Genomic DNA, 7,134 nt, shown 5'->3' on the forward strand with positions numbered 1-7,134 from the left:
ACCTCTTGAATACGTATTCTTACTCCCCTGGCTTTGTCTACTGTTACTTGAAAACCTCCTGGACGTAGAAATGACAGCACTTAGGCTGCATCTGGGACATCTTCAACGAGAGCGGAGTGCTGATTACAGAGGCAAAGTAGGTGAATCATTTTAAATCCCATCAGGAAGTGAGGGTCTCATTTCTCCACACAAGCTTTCATTGGAAAAAGCGGATTCAATTAAAGTATCTGGCTATGTCCAACAATGGCAACTGTCAGACATTATTTGTGATGTACAGGCCCGACGTTCTGACTACAGAACTTATGATTACATATTTTAAATCATGGTTAAGACAAGATTCATATCTTGACTCCTTACAATTTGCATACAGAGCCAGATGCTGTTGATATTCACCTCCATTATATCCTGCAACATCTGGTACAGTATGTCCAGGAACATGTCAGACATATAACTTTGCGTTTAACACCATCGACCCAGAACGCCTCCTCTCATTTTATTGTTCCGCTCTCCACCCTCCTCTTATTTGTCAGACTGCTTATCTGTGAACATAGGTGCACCTCAAGCCTGTGTTCTCTCCCCATTGCTGTACTCCCTTTACACCAACGACTGTCCCCTGGTGGGATAGAGATCAGGCACAGAAGAGAACCGGGTCGTCTGGCAGTGCGCTGTGTCACAGCAGCCTTCAGCTCAACAGTCCCGGTACAGAACAGAGGGCGAGGGAGCTGGAGGAGCGGATCCCTGCCTCAGGGGTTTCTCTACGGCGAAGGAGCGCTGGAAGGGACTGTGGCCGCTGTACAGGGACTGAGGAAGAAACACCCGCTCCTTTGAGCTCCTGCGGAAAACTGGACTATCGCGGTTTCAGAGCCAGGACAGATCATAGCGACAGCAAGTGGTCACACCCGGGAGGTTTGGAGGGACTTTGTTGTGCGAATCCAGCCTTAACGACCACTTGCTAAAACAATAGATTGATAATGGACCATCACGACCGGGAGTCGCTTTACATTTTTGAAATTGTGGACATTTCCTAGATTGTAATGTTTGTATTCTTTGAAAGAGTAGTACACATATCTGGAAAATGTTTTTTTGTCTCAGAACAGTGGAAATGTTCATTGACTGTGGGAAAAATCCATCCCCCTAGAAACTGTCAGAGTGAGCATGGTGGAGTCTTTCCAGTTTCTAAGAATAACCATCTCTGACACGCTCAAATTGGTTGCGAATGTTACCAGCACCACAAAGAAATTGCACCAGAAACCGTATTTCCTGTGTCAATTGAACAATCTTAATGTTTTCCCAGCCAACTGTCATTCAGTTTATAGTGAGCATTACTGAGATCATTCTCTCAGCTTCTGTCACTGTCACGCCCAGTACACCTAGAGGGCGCTCTACTTCTCTCCTCTTCTTAGTTCCCTGTGCGAATTCATGTCTTTCTGGTGTGTCTTGTTGTGTAGCCTATTTACTTCCTGATTCTGCTCTGCTCCTCACTTAGTATCGAAGTTCGGATGTCCTGAAACCTGCCTAGCACCAGGTCGCACTACGTCCGCTACCTGAGGGCATAGGTTTCTATACGGCATTCCCTGAACAGCTGAGCCCGGGCTAACCCCGTCTCGCCGCTACGCATAGGGTCTTTTTCCGCTCTCCTGCCGCTCCACGGTTCGTCCCTTCTGACATCCGCGACAGTCACTGGTTCGGCAACGCGTCAGTCCACTCTAGAGGAAAACTGCAACGCATTGTCCGCTGTGCAGAGAGAGTAATTGGCTGCCATTTGCCATCTATTGAAGACCTGTATACTCACAGACTAAAGAAGCTAGCAGAAAAGATTCTCAATTACTTCTCTCATTCAGGACACCCTGGACGCTACCGGTTGATCAAACCAAAACCGAGCGGCATCTGAACAGCTTCTTCCCCATGGCCGTCACCCTGCTTAACCAGAACATACGAATATGGGATGCAGTGTGCATATAATTGTCGACCTGTGCATGTTTTTGTGTAAAGGTACATGTATTATTGAATCATTTCTATGTTTTTTGCACCATCACACCAGATCAAATTCCTTGTACATGTTACTGTACGTACTTGGGGAAATGCAATGATTCTGTTTCTTACGGTGGCCCAGCAGTGCAAAAGACATAAAAATAAATCATATGTCATGAATCATCAATCAAAAAAAGATGCCTCACGCGGCACACGTTACATTTACTTATCTTTTAAATTTCTGGGTTCACAGTAGTAAAACCACGTAGAGCAAAAAGAGAAGCACCTAACTTTAAGATCTGAAGTACCTGTATGTCTTTTTCAGTATGCTCACTAGGAGGCGTAATTGGTCAATTTATTACAATTTTACGTTATGCTAATATTAACTCTGAGAAACTAAAGGGTTTTGTGTGTCTGGGCTCAAATACACATGGGATGAGTCAAAGGTCAAGGTCAAGTGCATGTCACGATCGTACACTCTATCATAACACTCTTTTGGCTGCTATATAAGATCTAACTGTGAGAGCAGCACCAGGAGTATAGTAAGCCAGAGTCCGTGATTGGGGGGACACAGAGTGAAATAATTTCAGTGCAGACAAAGTGAAAAATGCATTATGCAGGAAGTGATAAAGTACACTATACATATCAGCTGCTGGTCTTGAACTTGAAGAAGGCCTTAGTGTCTCCTGGTTTTTGTTTTAATCCGAGCAGTCGGGTACTAAGCAAGTACTAAGCTTAGAAAGAACAAGTAAAAGGTTTATTCCATGCTGAAAAAAAGAAGAAAGAAAACACAACGTTTCGGCCATGGAGCCTTCTTCAACACCTGAAGAAGGCTCCACGGCCACAATTTTGTGTTTTCTTTCCTCTTTTTTTCAGCATGGAATAAACCTATTACTTGTTCCTTTGCAGCCTACGCATGCCGACGCAGCTACCCACCTGAGCAAGTACTAAGCTTATGCAGTCAATTAAGTAATCAGAAGAACTATGTGACCATGAACAGAAGATTCCAGGCCTTCAAGAAAATGAGTCTGACAACCCTGATTTAGGGGTTTACACTATCCTAAAAGAAGGCCTTTTGTGCCTGTTTTATCTTCTGGATCTGGTCTTTTCTTTGTAAGTGTCTTTAATTTGATTTTAACACTGTCAAGTGATTTTTTATGTGTTGGGAAGTACTTAGAGACAGTGCGGGGAAGCAAGCAAGATGGTTGGATACAGTTACAATCTAAATGTAGTAAAGGTTAATAGTTAAGCTACACGAGATATCGTATTGTATGAGAACCAGGACCATTGGTTCTCAAACCTGGTCCTGGAAGAACACTGTCTCTTCTGTTGTTTTTTAATCACAGACTAATTGATTTACCTTTTTATTTGGGGCAATTTGTAAATTTGCATTTAAAAGGTCAAAAGGGATTTGTAGTTGATATTCACCCTGTACTGATTTCTGAGTTTCATTCAGGTGTGTTATCTGAGATGTAACTAATTCAACCAATACAGAAGGAAAAATGCTCATTGTGGGAGTGTCTGATGCAGTGCTATTCCCATCTGTGTCTGTATGTCACTAATAAGAGCTATGTAGTGAAAAATAGTGGAAAGCAAATTCAGGAGGGGCTGCGTGCTGTTCTGTGCACTGAAATTGGCGGAAAACGTATCCTTAAATCAGGGTATTTTTGACATTCATGACCATTCTTAGAAACAAGTAAAATAAACATCTAAACAAGATAGCAGATCAGTTTAGTCGTGAATTAGCCTGTAATTAAGAAGTCAGCTGGAATGGAAACCAGCAGACAGAGTTCCTCCGGGGACAGTCCTGGGAGCCACTGATACAGAATATCAGTCTGTTCAACTGTAATCTTGTTACAAACAATCTACTGTTGATAATGAAAAGTTGCCAGGAAGATGACTATAATTATTCCTGGCCTCAGTGGAATGCAGCTGTGATGCATAGACTGGATACTGGAATTGAAATACAGTACTTTAGTCGTGAATGGTGGAGAGCTCCAGGGTATGTGATTACAATGTTTGAGAACATCCTCAAGATGTTGACACAGCAAACCCAAGTCATGACTGTATTTTAGGTACTAGGACCACAACAAGTGCTCAGAGTCCGAAATCAAAGTTGCAAAGTACAGTATTTAGGATCTTAAGCAGGAGCGTACTATTCTTCAATCCCAGCTATCGGAGCCACTGGTATCTTTCAAGAAATGACTGGATTCAGGAATCGGGTGGACAACTCATTATCAAACAAGCAAAATAGGTTGAATGAGCTGTTCTTGTTTTTTTTATTCTTTTCTTATAGTCTTATCCATCCATTTTAAAATCACAGCATGGTTCAACCAGGGTGACCAGAAACTGGATTCCAACCTGGCATACAGTCAGCTCAAGCAGCCTATTGCAGTGCATTACAGCTGTATTCTTCTAAATTTGACTTTTTGTGGGGTGTTCTTTCGTTTGTGATAGAAAAGTGGTGTCCTGTAGATTTCAAAAATTTAAAAAAAACATGAGATTTAATGTGAGTGACAGTTGGAGAGCAGATTGAGACAGAGAGTGCAAGGAGATCCATATGATAAACTTATTTGTTTGTTTTTATATTTAATTTAAAGTTTTCCTAACTGAGAAGAAATAACACTTGTTACTCAAAGGCAACATCTTGAGAGAATAAATCCTTACATCCATGTAGTCTTTAGAAATCTATTCATTCAACCTATTCTTCATATTGATAATTCATTCTTTACAGGTGACAACTTGGTATTAAGTCATTTTCAGATTTCCTCCTGCAACACATACCCACATTTTGTTCGGTTTCTCGAGGGCTTCAGCTTGGTTTGTAAAAGAGACACATCAAGACACCAGGGTAGTGCCGTGGCTCTGTGGTTGAGGATCTGCGCCTGCGGCTGGAAGGTTTCTGGTTCGTATCCTGCAGCTGGCAGGGGAATCCTACTCTGCTGGGCCCCTGAGCAAGGCCCTTAACCCCAAAAGCTCCAGGGGTGCCGTATAAATGGTTGACTCTGTGCTCTGACCCCAAGCTTCTCTCCTTGTGTGCCTGTGTGTCTCATGGACAGCAAGTTGGGGTATGCAAAAAGACAAATTCCTAATACAAGAAATTGTATATGGCCAATAAAGTAATCTGATCTGATGGACTGCCCCTTTATTCTTTCTTGGTTTCTCAACCAGTTGTCATATCTGGTTTCCTTTGTCACTGAATTCTGAAGCTTAGTTCAGGACATCCCAGCCATCTCTGTGTCTCTCAGTCGTGCTCCACGGACAGGCCTCTGTGTTCCCTCATCTGCTCATGCTCTTGTTGTCAGGGACGACCGGTAGATTTCCATTGCTCCGGAGCACAGACTGTGTTCTGTTCACCCAGCGGCAGCACAAAGGAGCACTACAGGCACTTTGTTATCATATATCAGGAGTTGAATGCTGAAGTGTTGCTTGGAAAGTTTTTCTGGCATTTCTTCAGTTCAGTGTCATTCTTTTCTTTTCGAAAAGGGCTAATTCACTGCTCTGAACAGTGCTTTAAATAATGTGTTTGAACTGTGGAAAAAAACTGTCTTCAGAGTTTTGTTGATAAGACCCATGGTTTGCTATGAAATTTTCACATGCCAGACCTCAACAGGTTTGTTTTATGTCCTGCATGTTTTATTTGGAGGCGTGGGAATGGGACTACTCTGTCTACTGTAAATTGCTGCATTAAGTTGTGAAGTACCTTGTTATTATTAATTAATTTGGTTCACAATTTTACCCAAAGAATCTTACAATGTACCTCTTTACACAACTGAACATTTTACTGGAGTACTCAGAGTGATTTAACTTGCAACAGTTGTACTTCATCCTGAATTTAACCCCACAACAACCTAGCTACTAGTGCCAAGCAATAATATCAAATGCATTTGTGTAACTTCTGTTATTATACAGTATTTGTTTAAAATAAGACCTTAGTATGCACCCTGTAAGTTATTAGTTTCAATCTCTTTAACTGACAGCAGTATCTTGAAACATACATTTCACTGGGTCGACAGATAGGGAATAGATGGGGCTCTTCTGACAGTTAAACACCCTTCACATCAACGACTCATTCTTATCTCATGTTCCCGTTCTGATCCCTCCTTTCAAGGAGTGAAACATGAAACATAAAGAGACACTATAAGATGATTTCTGCAATGTACTCTACTGGGTCCGTCTTGTATAAGGTGGAATAAAATGTAAACTAAAATGTATTATGTATTTAACAAATGGAACTTTAATTTTAATTAATCTGTGACAGGTGGGTAGTGAAAGATGAAATGAAACTAATAAGAAATTAAATAATACAGTATTGAGATTCAAACATTCTCCCGAGTCCTGAATTTTTTGTCAGCTTGAGCTTTTCTAAATAGAGTGAGGCAACGATAACATTTTAAAATCTGGAATATATTGTAACGCAACGGGGGCTCATCATAAATTCATTCTTACTTCATATATAATAAAGCTGAGCTACTTTACTACACTGTGGAAGTGAAATAATGAGTTTTGGGAAGAATGTTGCTTGAGACTTGTCAAGTGTTTATTTACTAAGCTATTGTTAAAAAGCTGAGGAGATGGGACATTGTACAACAGCTGGATAAATTGACAGTGATTCTCAGACTGATGTTACAGTAAATATACGTATACTTACTTATACTTGTAAGTATACTTGTATACTTGAGCCCGTTGTTTGTGTATTTATATTGGTTTATCGGCGTATCCAATGCGTTTACTAGGGATTTGTATGTAAAATAGTGTACCACAACCACATGAATGAATGCATAAGTTATCTTTAAACGAAACGGGGGAACCCGCAAGAAAGCACACAAAAGCTATGTGCATCTTTAATCTTTATGTGTTGCATATAAATCATTTTATATGTGGAGGATGAGAAAAAAAAACTTGCTTCCCTGAAATAGCCGAGCATGCGCATTTCGGCTGGGGATACAGATTTCCAGGGGATAACTCGTATACCACACCGTCTCAAATACATACTAATGGATAAATACATAATATAGCGATAGTTATGTATTTATATCACACACCGTCGCTGAATTTTCGGTTGTCTAATTCATTACACTTGATTACGATAACATGCTCCTTAACCGAAATTAAAAACCGGATTGAAAGTCTTAAACAAATCGTGTCCGTCAGCGCTATAAG

Source organism: Atractosteus spatula, chromosome 8, assembly GCF_055471065.1.
Source record: "Atractosteus spatula isolate fAtrSpa1 chromosome 8, fAtrSpa1.hap1, whole genome shotgun sequence".
Taxonomy (NCBI): Eukaryota; Metazoa; Chordata; class Actinopteri; order Semionotiformes; family Lepisosteidae; genus Atractosteus; species Atractosteus spatula.